Source organism: Mus pahari, chromosome 20 (genome assembly GCF_900095145.1).
Source record: "Mus pahari chromosome 20, PAHARI_EIJ_v1.1, whole genome shotgun sequence".
NCBI classification, from domain to species: domain Eukaryota; kingdom Metazoa; phylum Chordata; class Mammalia; order Rodentia; family Muridae; genus Mus; species Mus pahari.
The window spans coordinates 29,756,470-29,772,829 of record NC_034609.1 but is presented as its reverse complement, the minus strand read 5'-3'; the positions used below and the strand labels follow the sequence as shown (position 1 = coordinate 29,772,829).

Sequence of the window (16,360 nt, the reverse complement as noted above, 5' to 3'; positions counted from 1 at the left end):
TACACACCCCTTCATAAATGTGTAGAAATATAATACAGTAAATAAAGAACTAAAAACATAAATGTAACTAAGTGTCTCAAAAAAAAAAAAAAAAAAAAAAAAAAACCAACAGCACCAAAAAGCCCAGCCTACCTTTAGTTCTTTGCCTCAATAACTCTCTCTTTAGGTATTTTATTTGCCATGAAGAATGATTTGGGGGGAAAGTCATGCTATGAACTTGTAGGTGTTTATTATTGATAACAATAATTTATTAATAACATTATTGATAATAGACAAAAAAAAAGTCTTAAGGCAGAAGTATAGGAAGATATAGATGATGGAGCCTTAGGCCATCATAACAAATAATGTGTGTAAAAAAACTGTTCCTCAAGGCAGTCCTGCACTGTCCAGGGCACAGGGACATCATCTCTTTGAATACTTGTTGGATGCCTGAGTGAACACATAAACAACTCATCAAGTGAATTCAAGCAATGGGAAAAAAAAAAACAGCACTAATACTAGGTGTAAGCCATGATTCTCAGAATATGAAAGGCTGTAGATGAGTTTTAAGTGTGGGCTATAATTTGGAAGAATTAAAAACAGATGCTAGTATCATGTATTAGGATACTGTATTGTTATTCTTAGTCATTCAGCATGTTTTCCTGAGCATCTATTACACACTTGGTACTGTATTGGTATGTGCATCAGGGGGCAAGAGTAGATGAAGTGTGCTCATTCTAGTAGGTCACCAGAAGGTTAAGACTGGAGAAAAGACAGGATTACAAAATTATACATATAATACACACGCACACACACACACACTCACACACTCACACACACATGGCATGGCGCCCGTGGGCGTCTGCACACATGTAACATATGTGTAAAAACAATATAAATCTTTAAATAGCCATTTAAAAATAAAGTTTAAAGAAGATTCTTCAAGAGGCCCCTTGCTCTTATAAACTTTTTATGACCCAGCACAGGGGAAGGCCAGGGCCAAGTAGTGGGAGTGGGTGGGTAGGGGAGCAGGAGCGGGGGTGGGGTATAGGGAACTTTCGGGATAGCATTTGAAATGTAAATAAAGAAAATAATAATACATAAATTAAAAAAATAGAAATACACTAAAACTGAAAAATTCATTACATTTTTGTGTAGTTTTTGTAATAAGCAAAAGAATGGCATGGCATGCATATTGTTGTAATACAGAGATATGTTGCATAGAGAACCTGTGAATAGGTGATTTTTTTTAAAGCCTGAGGCATCTGATTGTCAAAAATAAATCTGGGGAAAAAAAGTGCAAAAAAAAAAAAAAAAGATTCTTCAAAGCAGCTAACTGATCTCTCATTTCTGTAGTCATTATAGGAACGCGTTTCTCAACTCACATTCAGATGCATGTTTCATATGCTGCATCAGGTCACATGACTTCAGACAGAGCTGCTGTTGGGGAAATCCTGAAGTTGGCTACTTGTTTGGCTGCTCTTAGAAATCCCACACAAAGGACATCTGCAGCAGCATCCCTCACAGATCAACATCATCAAAGGAGACCTCGTGGGAAGTCTGAATGTGTTGGCAAGATTATTTGAAAAACTAATAAAGTCCTTGTAATCCCTTTCAAGGATGCAGAGAGAAAGATGGCTGCATTTCAAATTCGTGGCATTTCAAAGGCATGAATTAAGCTCTCAGCTCTATATTTGGGGGAAAAAAATCAACATAAGTTCTCTAATTTATGTTCTAAACTGAGAAAACAAATCGTTGCTAAGAAATGAAATTTGGAAAAAAAATTTAAATTTGTTTCTTAAACACATTTTCCAGTTGATATGCACATACTTAAATCTACAAACTACCCTGAAACGTAAATTATAGGAATCACTATCACTGAACGTGGTTGATACGGCACCACCGTGAAGCCTAGAGCTGAATTTTCATCTGGCTAATTTTACTCCTAGGCGTTCTGCCTTTTAGGTGTGCCTAAAACGGCCTCGTGTGCAGATGATGTTGACACAATGGTTCTGTGAAATGTCTTCGAAAGCTCACTGCTTCTCTTTTCTCCACACTCCCAAATGTTAGATAAGAGGACTTCCTCTTACTGTCTCTTGGTCTCTGTGAGGGCTCTGCACTCCATCTGCGTGCGCTCTTTGTTAGCTTACATTGTACAGTTAGGATTAGAGATGTCGCCTCTAAAGCAATTCTCTTGACCCAAGCTTGCAGTAACCAGACAAACTTAGTTTTCCATCCCAGTCAGTTCTGCCCTCGCGAATCACCCTGCTCCTCTTCCTGCCCAGAGCTACCCTACATCGGACCAACATCACAGGCTCTACTCATAACCACATCGGTTCCCCACCTCACCAAAAACCCCATTGCCCCATGTCCGCTCCATCCTGCTCTGCTTCCGCTGGGTGAACTGCAGCTTCCACCTCTCTTTTGTCTCTAGATCGCTTGATTCTCTTTATTGTCTCAGAAAGCCAAGCTCTAGATTTGACTCGTTTATGCCTTTCCCAGCACTAGTGGGAATCTGGAGAAAGATCCTGTTTCCAGACATTCCCACGAGCCCATGATCTCCAAATTCCTGCCAACAACTCAAGTGGTCCTGTTTCTGCCTGGAAGCCTCTGGAGATCACTTTTAGGTTCTCTTATCTTTTCCACAGCAGCTACCTTGAGTACTTTCTTCACTTCAGATTTTCCATTCTTCTCATCCTCCTCCCACGGGGCTCCTGAACACATCCTTGATTCCAGTATTGAAGCAGTAACAGTGGCCCAGCTACCTACTACACAGGGCTACCTCTGGTTCCCCTCCCTCCCCTCCCATGTGCTAAGAAAGCGCTTTTCTTCCATCTGGGTGAGCACTCTCAGGACATGGATGGCCTGCATAGGTCAGAATACAGCTTGCTGGGATGTATTGTCTCCTACCACGTGGTTTCCAGAGACTGAACTCATATCAAGTTACTCTTTCCGAGGCCTCCAGTGACCCTGTTGCTACACTGGGGGTAGGGAAAGTTCAGAGCTTGGCTTTGCTAATCCTGACTGTGTGGCATCACCCAGCTCCCAGCCTTGGCTTCTGTGGCTACTGCATTCTCTGATTTTCTCCAAATCTTTCTGTTCTCACCTTTCCATTTGGAATCTTCATCCTCAGCTTGTTCTTTAGTTGTTGATAACCCACAAGGAATTTGGGCCTTCTCTTTGGCCCCCTCTAGTGAAGAATTCAGTTCATTTCCATAGCTTTAATGATGACCTGTCCCTCTAATAAGTTGGTAATTTATCATTCTGTCTCACTAGATCTAATAAGCTGCAGACCACCTCCTGAAGATCTCACCTGGACATATCATGTGCAACTCAAATTTACCTCCTTGGTTTTATTATTATTATTATTATTATTTGGTCTTTTGAGACAGGGTATAGCCCTGGCTGTCCTGGAACTCACTCTGTAGACCAGGCTGACCTCAAACTCAGAAATCCGCCTGCCTCTGCCTCCCGAGTGCTGGGATTAAAGGCATGCGCTACCACTGCCTGGCTTGGTTTTATTTTTTTTAATTCATTTTGAATGACTTTATTTTATGAGCATTGGTTGGTGTTTTGCCTGCATGTCTGTCTGAGGATGTCAGATCCCCTGGAATTGGAGTTACAGAGAGTTGTAAGCTGCCACGGGCTGAGAATTGAACCCTGGTTCTATAGAAGAGCAGCCAAAGTTCTTAATGGCTGAACCCTCTCTCCACCACCATTCCTTATTTTTATTTATTCCTCTGGGTTTTCTTGACAGGTTTTTGTGCAGCCTTGGCTGTCCTCGAACTAGCTCTATAGACCAGGATGGCCTCAAACTCACAGAGCTATCCATCGGCCTCTGCCTCCTAAGCACTAGAGCTAAAGTCACGTGCCACCATTGCCTGTGCCACCATTGCCTGTGCCACCATTGCCTGTGCCACCATTGCCTGTGCCACCATTGCCTGTGCCACCATTGCCTGTCCCCTTTTTGTTTTTAAAGACTTACAAAAATTATTCATATTTATTTAGTTATGTTAGGAATGTTTTACCTGCATGTACACCTGCATTGTGTACCACATGCTTGCCTGGTGCCCACGGAGGCCAGAAGAGGATGCTAGGCTGCCTGGAATTACTGCCAGATGGTTTTGAGATACCAGGTTGGTACTGTGATACCAGGTCCTCTGCAAGAGCAACAAGTGTTCTTAACTACTGAGCCATCCCTCTAGCCCCCTCTGTTTTCCTCTTTAAGGAGGAGGAAACTAGTATGACATTTTTCTGGAATCTTCTACAACTCTAGCTGCTAGGCATCCAGAATTCCATTCCATTGAGGTTCTACACCCTAATATTGCCCCTAAAATGAGAAACTAAAGCTATTGACCATTTTTTCATGCACCAGGCACTGTAACTCATCCAAGTCATCCTCTCAGCTCTGAGGTATCATCACCTCCATTTCTCAGATGAGAACACTGAGATGCAAGAGATTAAAGGTTAAATAACCTGAGCGAGTCGTGCAAGTACGAAGAGAGGGGAGAGAGTCAAACCCTAATTGTCCTGGGTATCATCACCCCGTTTCTTCAGTCAAACCGATATCTGATGACAAGACCAAAAAAAAAAAAAAAAATCTAAAAGTAGAAAAGCATTTGTTGAGTCCTGATGTGTGTGAAATACTTTACATAAGGCAACATTATCTATCCCTTGCAACACTTTCAAATAAGCAAACTATAAATCCCAGAAGGTAGTTTCTGTAAGATCATCCAGCCAGTAAATGGGTTTGAATTTCCCCACCTGTACCCTTATTAGCTTCTTCCTAACACCAGTAAACAGCATTTTATAGCTGAAGAAACAGGTCCAGCTCAGGGTCACACATCTAATCAGAGACAAAATCAGGATTAGGACCTGGCTTCCCGACTCTAGCAGATTCTATTTAGGTACCCATAGGGGTTCTGGGAGAATCCAGGAACCTTAACCTTTTTCCTGTTTGGTACCATTTCCTGAAAATTAGCATAACTTCTGGGGGAGGGGCAATACTCGGAGTCAAAGGGCCTTGTACAGGTAGGTAGGTGCTCTGTCACTAATCTAATTTCCTGCCCTAGCACTACTTTCGAAGGGCTCAACTTGACCTCCAAGGGCTTCACCTCTGGCTCTTGGTGGGTTTCTTCCATAGCCTTCTGTTGATGTCCACTATATAGAACAGTTCTGTTCTCCCAACAGCCTTTGCTCTCACTGTGTCCACAGACTTGGATACTGAGCTTTAACACATCCCATTTCCCTGTGCTCCTGGCAGTAATGAGGAGTAACTCGTCCTTAGTAATGAGGCTGTGTGTCTATTAAGTCAGCTCCACTGGCCCTCCTCCATGATTTAGCCAAGATCAAAGCCCCTCTGCGAGGCTTACTCGAGGTCCTGTTAGGGAAGAACTAACATTCATTCCTCTGCCCTAGCCTTTGTTCTGCACTGGGATAGCAGGCTTACTTTCTTTCAGGCTCTGTTTTGGAGTAGTAGTCTTTCCAGTTACTCCCTTTCCCAGTGTGAATTGACTATGCACACGAAGGCATTCTTTCCAGAATGGTTGTGTTCTCATACACCCTAAACTTCTAGGACGATGACAAGCAAACTATGGACGGAATTAATGAGACATCTAATCAGTATCAGAATCTTTCCTTGGGGATTCAAGAGGAAAAAATGCTACCTAGCAAGGCAGGAAATCACCGTGGAGTCCTATGAGGCTGAGCAGAAGGCTTAAAGGCCAGCCAGCATCTTATTTCATGACTGACAGGTGAGAGAAGATCTTCCCAGAAAGGGAGTGGGAGGCAGGCATTTAGACATAGAAAGCAGGGCCAACAGCTAAAATAGAGGAACATGAAGGACTGATGACATTTAGTGGGGGAATTGACAGGAATAGCAGGCACAAATATATTTCTCTAGAACCACAGTAGTGGAAAGACCCTGGGGACAGTCAGACAAAATCCCAACCAATCCTAAAAGTATGAATGGCATTTACACATTTTTTTTTTCAACCAGTAGCATCCTTCTAGTGAACATCTTTAGGAGTGGGAAACACCTTAGAAAAATAAACATTTTTGGAGGTGTATGCTGAAATCAGATAAATTGCTGTTCATTTTTTTCAATAACTCTCTATAGGTAAATCTCAGCATTTGTTGAGTGCCTCCTGTATGTCAGAGGTTGTAGACACGGAACTGTAAATATGAATAATACAGGACTTGCCTCTGCTTAATGAGTTTACAGTTTCATGAGGAAGCTGGGTGTGTAAACATGCAAATCAAATAGGGGAAGTAGAGGCTGACAGACACAGAAGGAGATGTGCAACATCAAGAAAGTAGTCACACATCAAGGCAACATTTAAACTGGGGCTTTAAGGATGTTGAGGAGTTTGAGGAAGGCGTGATGGAGGGGATCAGACGAAGAGAGAAAATCGGTATTCAAGGCTTGCCAGTTTCCAAAGTTCAGAACGATGCAAACGAGAGTGGAGTCCAATTCTCAAGGGACTTTCCAGCTTTGCTGTGAAAAGTGGATTTGATCCCAGAGGCCCGAGGAAGCCTGTGAAAGATTTTAGGCAGAAGCAGCTCACTCTACCAGAAAGTACTGAAGGAGAGACTGCAAGAATGTGGGGACAAGGAGGAAAGGTCCTAGTGGCGCAAGAAATGTGGCCAAAAGTATATATATATATATATATATATATATATATATATATATATATATATATATAAACCTTCAGTGTCATGATTAAGGCAAAATAAATAAATAAATAAATAAAAGTTCAGATTGAGGTGTGAAGGTCTCCTCCTGTATCTTTCTTTATCTCTGGTGAGGAGGAATCAAAGCGGCTCGCTCTAGATTGGCTCCACCGAGTGTTGCAGCGAGGCCGTCTCGTTGCCTTTCTTCCTAGACAGGGAAACTGAGGCTCAGGGTCCTCAAGTAGAAACAGAGAGAAGATAACCGAATCCGTCTTCTGAGACGCTAACCACAGATCACTTGTGGTCTTGCGAGGGTCCCAGGGCCTGCCCCGCTTCCCCATCCCCCATTCCCCAAGGGGCCGAGTTTGCTATGGAAACAGTCCTCCCACCCTCCTCCGCGCCTAGGGCTCCTCCATGCACTCTGGGAAATGTAGTCCATTTGCTTACAAGCCCGCGGCACGAGCCCACTCCACGGCCCTAAGAGACTACATGTTCCAGCAGGCAGAGCAAACACTCGGGCGGTCTCTGGGGGCGAGGTCCCAACGGAGGGACCGGAACCTCCCAATGGGCAACCTCCTGGGCGGATCCTGCGTCTCCATTGGTCAGAGCAGCTCGCGGGAGGCGGGGTCAGCGGAATGAGGCGCGGAGCTGTTCGCCGCTCCAGGTGCTGAGTCCGAGGGAGGCTCCGGATGCCAGAGCCGCGGTCGCTGCAACCATCGCCGCCGCGGGAGCCGTCTCTGGGAAGCCCCGGTCGCGAGGAGCTGGGAGGCGCCGCGTGCGCTGCCCCGCGCCGAGCGCCCTCCTGTGCGCCACCTAAGGTAGGTGCTATAGGACTTGCTTTTGTTTTATTGAGGAGAGGGGGGCCTGGGGAGTTGATGGGACGTGTCCTCGCCGCACTTAACACCATCTGTCCGTGGAGCTGGAGGGACTGACTGCGGGCCTCTTCTTCGTGGCCCAGGGCCTGAGGTCGGATCAACCTCGCCTGGGTTTTGTCGTATGGTGAAAGAGCTTCTTGAGTGTAAAGGATGAGGGCTGGAAGACCCTCTCCGGTCTCTCGTAGGAGAGCATGAAAAAGGCTTGGAGTCTCCCTTTTCCTGCCCCTGGAGTCGAGGCTGCTTGGGTTGTTGAGGATGGAGGGACTGTTCTGGGATGAGAGGTTTGGAAATAGAGGGACCCTTCCTTACAACACCCCCAGCGGCTCGAGGCTGCAAACAGGGATTGGGATGTGATTGATGAGACTCCCCCTCCTCGTAGACTCTCCTAGGTTTCGAGTTGTTAGGGAGACCTTTGCCCTCCTTTGCATCCTAGGAAATCGATAAACCCAGGCCCTCCCCTTACCACTTGCTCACAGTTGGGTTCTTTGTGGGATATTTGTTTTTGAGGAATGGAGAAAGTGAAGGGCTGCAGGACTCCTCCCCACCCTGCTCCAAGCACTGATGGATGCTTGGGTCTTCTGTGATGGAGCCACACCTAAGGTCTGAATAGCCTGGGTGTGGGAGGTAGGTAGAAGTAAGAGTCTGAGGTACCCCTCCCTACCTGGGTCTTATTTCCCAGGCCCTCTCCACCTAGATCCAGGTCCCAGGCAGTACAGAGTGGAGATCATCTCTCTTACCCCGCCACACCCCGGGAATTAGAGCTCCAGCACCACGGCTAAGAGTCTAGATGGGCACCTGAGGGAAAGGTGCCCAGTGGTCTCCCTCTCCAGCAGCCCGCAGCTCCAGGCGACTTCCTCCGCGATCGCGGATCCTGGAGGGATGCTCCGCTGCATGCCGAGCGCGCTCCAGATCTGGACGCCGGGATCTGGTGCCCGGCGTGCAGCGGTTGCTCTCAGGTGCCCGGCTTTCGCGCTCTGCCCAGGCATCCACGGGAGGACAAAGCGGCGGTCGCGGCACTGGCAGGCGTGCAGGGCTGGACTGCGCGAGGGGCGCGGCTGAGGAAGGGGGGCTTCGGGCGCGGCACGGGTAGCTTCCACGGAAACGTGCTAGGAGAAGAGAGAGAGAGAGAGAGAGAGAGAGAGAGAGAGAGAGAGAGAGAGAGAGAGACAAAGCGCGCTCGCTCCTCGCGGGCCCGCGCGAGCCGGGATGGAAAATCCCGAGGGAGGAGGTGGCTGTGCTGTGCTGGGTCCTGTGCCATACACTCTTCTCTGTCCCCACCCTCCAACCCCACTGCCAATCCTGCCCCAAGAATGCGATGGGATCGATGATTACTAGAGGCAGGACTTGTGACCACGAAGACAGGGATGACCAGGGACTCTACCTTGCATTTGAGGGGAATCTGAAGAAGCATGCTGACTAAACCCATTCAACCTCATGCCCTATCAGTTATATTAGGACAAATTTGGTTTTGTGGCTAGATGTGATTTTATTGATAATGGTGTGTGGGACAGAGCGTGAGTGAAAATGTGACTGGAAGAATGTGTCTGTCCATGCTCCAGTATTCACGCGTGTGCCTTGCTGTGGTGAGCCTATGCATATGGCTGGGGGAGGGGTGGGAAGAAGGAGGAGGAAGAGGAACTAAACTTAGATGTAGAAGGTAGCGAGACAGTTACCCTTTTAACTCTCAAGTCACAGTTGCTGACCTAAGGTCCAAATGGGTGCCTTCAGGATGAAGGCAGCTTTAAATCTCCTCAGGTCCAACTGAAGGACTGGCTATATTCCAGTCAGTGAAACTTCACAAGAATGTGGCACCCTCTTCAGCCCTTTGGGCACCCAAATCTGACCCTGACATCTTCATCAGTCCTCATTCCCTGGAGCACCTTATCATGCTGTAGGGGGCTGCCCTAATGACCAAAATCTACCTGTCACAACCACTGGCTGCCAAGTAAAATTTGGGAAGTCTGTCAATAGAGGCTGGAAGGGGTATATGAGCAGAGCTAGTAGAGCTACAGGGCTATTACCAGTAATCGGTCACAAATGGAGACTCAGAAACACCAGGTATAAGCCAGGCATGGCAGTCACATGCTTATAATCCCAGCACTTGAAAGGTTGAGGCAGAAGGATTGCCACGAGTTAGAGGTCAGCCTGAACTATATAATGAGACTCTGTCTTAATATTCCTCGAAGACGAACCCAGCTCTCTCAGCCTTATCAGTCCCACCCACTGACCCAAGTTTCCCTACCACCATGGCTTTTATGCCAAAGTTTTTCAGGTCGCTTTAAGATAATCTCCTTCACATAAATTAAGGGGATAGATTATGGACTGTGAAAGAACCAGGCAGTGGAAACACCAGTCGGCCAAGCCTACCTGGTTCTTTTCCCTAAAGTGTCCACTGCCAGCATCCACAGTGACCTCTGCTGGAAGGAATCAAGCCAAAGCACAATTGACAACCACTACTCCCCTGTAGTGTAGTGTAGAGAGGCTCTGAGTTGCTGTGGACATCATTGAACCACACACCTTTCTGTTGGAGCGAATTTCCTGTCTACCTTTGGAGTCGATTTCCTTGTTTTGTGTTTGTCTCATGGTGCTGAGGATGGAAAACAGGACCCGGATGCCTATTAAGTAAGCACTTTCTCACTGAGGCACCTTCCTTCTGCAAGATACCGCTCTTGTCTAGGCTTCTCTCAGATGATATCAAGAAGTAAAACTACTGCCGTCTTCGGCCACATGGAAAAGTGGATCTGAAGCCTACAGTTGAGAAAGGGCAGCAAAACCATCTATTAGGACATTGTCTCCAGTTGTGATCGTAATAGCCCTATAACTCTACCAGCTCTGCTCATATAGCCCTTCCGGCCTCTAATGATCAAGTTCAGAGAAGTTCTGTTACCTTTCTAGGCTCTCTCCCTTACCTTTCTTCACTCTTCCCTTCCTCTCATATTCCACTTTTTATCTCTGCCTCTTCCTCATTATTAAAGCAGCCAGTAACATTTTTAGAACCAAGCCTTATTTTCCTCCCTGACATTGTGGCTTAGACACTTCAGACATTTGGAATTACTAAACAAAAAGCTCCCGAGGCCTGGCTCTTCCTAAGGACTGGAGTTGGGGAGATGGTAGAGACATGCTCAGTCCTAAACTGCCCAACTGGAGACATGTGTCTCTTCTGGAGTCGCTCTGAAAGGATCTCACACTGTCACAAAATTGTTAGAGCTCCTCAGAGGGAAGGAGGTATTTAAATACCTGGCATTGTTCTTACTTTGGCATCCATGTGATTTGCATCGAACTATGTGACTCAGTATCATAAAGTAAAAATAGGACTTAATTTCTTCCTCGCCTGTTCAGAAGGTGACTGCATATAGTGTGTTATGTTCTGCATTGGCAAGTGAAAAGCTAAAATCACCTCATAAACTGAACCACCTGATTATCCCTATCAGAGAAGAGTGTTTAGCATCACCCAAGGTGATAACATTATTTTATGTTTCTTACCTGAATCTCTGTCTTGTAAAACATCTCCTCATGCTTATGCGTTATTGCTTTCACTTAAGGTTAACCAAGAATGTTCAATCCAGTTGGGCAATGGCAACCCATGCCTTTAATTCCTGGGAAGAAGGGACAAGTGGATCTCTGTTTTGTTTTGTTTTAAGATTTATTTATTTATTATATGTAAGTACACTGTAGCTGTCTTCAGACATCCCAGAAGAGGGCCTCAGATCTCATTATGGATGTGAGCCACCATGTGGTTGCTGGGATTTGAACTCAGAACCTTTGGAAGAGTAGTCAGTGCTCTTACTCACTGAGCCATCTCTCCAGGCCAGATCTCTGTTTTTTGAGGCCAACTTGGTCTACAGTGTGAGTTCCAAGACAGCTAGAGCTACACAGAGAAACAAAACAAACAGCAATACCTTTGTACAAGAAATTAAGTATCTGCAGATAACAGGAAGATGTGGGTGGTGTTTTGTTCTTTGGGGGTTCAAGAAATTCTTGAAACTCATAGGAAAGAAGTAAAGGACTCTTAAGTTTGAAAATCTTGCGGGTAGAGTTATGGCTTGCTGTAAAGAGGCTCCTTAAAAATATGCAGGAGGTCAGGTAAGCCATGTTGAAGGACTGAGCATGAATGACAGTGTCAATGTGCACGCACGTGGCCACATTCATGGTGGGAGCATCTCTGCTTTAACACAGCCTTTCCGGGAAAACAGTGTGCCAGGTTGGGGTAGCTCCTTCTCCAACTAGCAGCTCCTGAGGAGCAGACTGGCTGAGCAGGGAAGGCTTGGATCTATCCAAGGTTCTGGAATACAGGCCTCTGCCTGCCAGCTGCAAGAGGAAGGACTAGGGCCACAGCCTCTTAGGGGATTTCCCTAATGTTGATCACAGAAGAGAATGGGAGAAAACAGAGATGTAAACGTTTTCGCTGCATCTTTTTTTTTTTTTTAATAAGCCCATCAGCAATCACTATTTAAAGAATTACAAGCTAATAATAAATTTTCTAAATCAGGCTGTTTGCATGCAAGAGTGCATTTAATCCTGACAGTCCTATGAGGTAGGTGCTGGTGTTATTCCCACTTTCAAGATAAACAAAGCTTTAAGAGCAAAGGGGCTTACCCGAGGTCACACAGAAAAGGCAGAGTTTAGGTTCCATCGGTTCTATTAAACCCCCAATCTATCTTTTTTCCTACTGCAGAAGCAAAAATTGACGTATTAGACTGTCCTATGTAAAGAAATCTCTAAATGTAGAGGAATGAAGTTAGGGATGAACTAACATTCAAACACAAGCCACAGAGTACTTTCCAGTTCAGCAAGTATGTGGCCAATTTTTTATCTTATTCTGGTAAGGTTTGTTGCTTGAACCTGGTTACCAAAGAAGACAGTGTAACAATGCAAGGCTTTCTTTCTAGGATGGAAAATTTTCACAGGAATTTAAGTCTGGTTAGCAGTAAAGTGGATTTTTTTTTTTTTTTAAGAAAGGAAAGAGGGGAAAAGAGCATATTTGCTGGGGTTTTTGTTTTTTTTTTTAAACACCAAGTGCATTCAGAGCTGAGGGATATTGTTAGGAGACTCCTTTCATCTATTCCCATTCTCGGATTTTCACATCAAAGTTCTTAACACCTACATAAAAATTCTCACTGTTGTGGACCTTACTCAGCTAGTCATGGGGAAACACCATGTTCCTGTTCTCACACCATCACAGCCCATGTTCTGCCTTCATATGTGGCTGCAAGACTCATGGAAATGGGCAGCTTGGAATGGTGAAATGCCTGCCACATGCTCTGGTTTTCTTAGGATGGCAGTTTCAACTGCCCCCATCTTTCTACACACATAGGGCCTTGTGCCCAGGAACTCTCCATTTAGTAGCTATCGCGTTAGATGTTTAAAGTGGGTAAAAGGGAGTAGACCTGTCTTTTCTCTTCTCCCTAGGCTTTGAATTGCATATCACTCAGAAGTAGCAGGCGTATTCTCTTAATAAAATGCTTTTCATCAAGCTAGGTCTCCATCCCATTTCTAAGTGATTCCTTTTCGCTACATGCTGGGGCTTTACAGAGCTCTGACATGAAATGTGGTTCCTGAGGGCATTTGGAGGCCACAGATTTGGCTTCCCATCTGGGTCTGCTCTGATTCATAGGACCACAGACAGATTTGATTGTTTTCTTATTTAGAGTCTTAGTTCTCCGCAGCATCAGAACAGCATGTAATAAGGAGCCATTTGTGGAAGTCTCCGGGCAGCCATGCCTAGGACTGAGCACCGTCCTCTTTGCTAACAGAATCAGGAAACACTTTTAAATCCCAGGCATATCCTCCAGAAAGCATATACTATGAAGACTTTTATCCAATATAAAAAAGGAAACAAATATAATTAATTCCTAAGACTATTATAATTATTCTGGTAACTCAAAGCTCCCTCCAAGGAAGATGAGGTATATAATCATTCTATGAATATGAATATTTCTCTGCCTGTAATGTACTAGGTACTTTTCTGTGCTCATGGAACCCAACCCCCAACTTGGCACAAGTCCAGACATAAAGAAACATTGAGTGGATGCAGATGCTGAACTCCTCAAAAGAGTATTGTTATAAGCAGGACATTGTAAAGATGGGAAGTAAGTTTAAGTATCATAAACTATCCTGTTGCTTTATCATGAAGACAGAAGCTAAAGGAATTTGAAGGATTCTCTGACCACATCCCCTGGTTGGTGGCAAAGATGGGTCTTAAAACACACGTTTCTTGATAACTAATACATATTTTTTTTTTTTGGTTTTTCGAGACAGGGCTTCTCTGTATAGCTCTGGCTGTCCTGGAACTCACTTTGTAGACCAGGCTGGCCTCGAACTCAGAAATCCACCTGCCTCTGCCTCCCAAATGCTGGGATTAAAGGCATGAGCCACCACGCCCGGCTTAATACATATTTTTTCCCATGGTATTAAACTACTGCTCTGTTCATCAAATTATCCAAAGTGCATATTTCCATCAGCATAGCCTTATTTGATCCAATTTTAAAGCAAAACCCAAATTTAAAGTTGAAACAGGAAAAAAAAAGATAGAAAATATAGAAAGTCTGCTTTTATCTGTGTCATTCAATGGTAACCATTGGCTGGATACTGAACGGGTCGTGTCCAGTTTGAAATATTTTGATATATTGAATTAAATAAAAGATACTATAAAAATTAATTCTACTTGACTTCTTTTTACTTCTTCAAATGTAACTTTTAGAAGAGATGGCTCAACAATTAAGCGCACTTGTTGCTTTTGCAGAGGACTCAGGTTTGATTCCCAGCACCCACATGGTGGCTCATGACCACCTGTAACCCAGTTTCAGGGGAGTCAACCATACATGCATGCAGGCAAAACATTAATACACATAAACTAAAAGTAAGTAAATCTAAATTTTATTTTATGTATATGAGTACACTGTAGCTGTCTTCAGACACACACCAGAAGAGGACATCAGATCCCATTACAGATAATTGTGAGCCACCATGTGGTTGCTGGAAATTGAACTCAGGACCTCTGGAAGAGCAGTCAGTGCTCTAACCCTCTGAGTCATCTCTCCAACCCCCTACATTTTTTAAATTATAACTATATATTTGAGTGTTGGCATATAGTTCAGTCTGGGTTCAGTGCTCAGCACTGTAAAACTTTATATCTATCTATATATTTGTGTGTATACATGTGAATATAATTATGTATTAATTATATTTATTGCTGTGTTATATTTGTACTGGATTAGTGCTATGCTAATTATGGGAGGGAAATTTTCCTTATAAATGGATATTTAGCAAAGTAATTTCTATAACCAGTTGGGCTGAGTTTGAATCCTGACTATCATTTCGGCTATGTGTCCTTAAACTTCTGTATCCTCATTTATAAAATTAGGGACTAACAGCCTGCTTCCTTGATTATGAATTAAATTACTTAGAACAGTAAGTTCTGGTCTACAGTTAGCATGAACTAAGTATTAACTGTTGTTGATAATGGAGACATATAGAATATTAAAAACCAGGAACAACAGGAGAAAAGCGAGCAGGAGATTTTTCAGATAGATCAAACAAGATTTATTGGTCATTAGAACAAGATTGAGAACATTTGCAAGTATATAACTCATGAGTTCCTGAGATTTGGCCCCTGTTTTCTGGTGGCTGATGATGCTGAGGAAAATTTTCAAGCACACAGTAAATAAACAGATTAGCTAACCACATTATGTACGTATCTTGACTTCGGTTAATGAGTTGAGGAAGAGGATGATTAGGATGCCTGTACCAGATGACTCTAACTCTCTTGGCTTCTAGGGTTCCTCAGGGGAATAAGAGCCTTGTGCTCTGAGGGAAAATTCCTGGACAGGAATCAAATACACCCAAGATCAAGGCTGTTCCGTTTTGCTCTTGGCCTTGGCAAGAGTCTTGATTCCTCTTCTGTAAAATGGAGATAGTTGCAGCTCTCTTGGAAGATGTGCTGAGGAGAAAATTGGACAATATAAATGAAGGCCAGGTGCACAGAGGCACTCCACGGTGGTAGCTATTTCTGAGTGAAACTTCTGCTGTTCTTGATGGCAAACTCTTTGTTCTTAGAGCGGCTTCTATTCAGAATCTCCAGGGCCTTTGCAACAATTGCATTGCTTTATTCCCCATCCTTAGTCTCTGAGAGGCCTGAGAGGACAGGCTCACCAGAGAATGTGTGCTGAAACATAGGATCTTGGTATCTTCAAACACACACTACCTAATTTTATGTTCTTTGGTCCAATGAAGTTTTTCTCTGAGATGATGAGACCGGTGGCAAATGGGCATTGCTCTCCATTACATTTATCTTGAAATCCTGGCATGTTCACCATGGTTTTGCTTTAAAAAGAAGGGAGAAGCAGCAGGCAGGAAAAAACAAACAAACAAACAAAGAAACAAAACAAAAAACTTGATTCCAGAGCTCCAGAACTAGGTCCTTTCACCCTGGAGCAAGATACATCTCCATTCACTACTTGCTAATGTCCTTAACCATTTTGTCTTCTGAAAATTCACCTGAATCTAATGTGGTGGCCCACACCTGTAAACACAGAACTTGATACATGGAGATGGCTATGAGTTCATCTACAGTGATACCTCTACTGTGAGCTACGTGTGAAACTATCTAAAAAGGGAAAAAAAACAGAAAGAAAGAGAGGGGGGATGGAGGGAGAGAGGGAAAAGAAAGAAAGAAAGAAAGAAAGAAAGAAAGAAAGAAAGAAAGAAAGAAAGAAAGAAAGAAAGAAAGAAAGGAGGGAGGGAGGGAGAGAGAGAGGTGTTAGGGAAGGGAGGGAGGAAAGGAATATATATATCTGAAAATTACATTAATAAGAACATTGGACTATAGAGCAAGT

The 16,360-nt window shown here is 44.2% G+C and overlaps 1 protein-coding gene across 1 annotated transcript in view; it reads left to right on the top strand.

Moving 5' to 3' along the window:
* The first annotated feature begins 7,318 nt into the window (after positions 1 to 7,318).
* The window catches only part of Smpd3 (sphingomyelin phosphodiesterase 3), an 86,193-nt gene continuing 77,151 nt past the window's right edge, over positions 7,319 to 16,360 (top strand). Inside the window, exon 1 of the mRNA XM_029532458.1 lies at positions 7,319 to 7,469. The gene's annotated coding sequence lies outside the window, so the exon portion shown is untranslated. The remainder of the gene's footprint in view (positions 7,470 to 16,360) is intronic.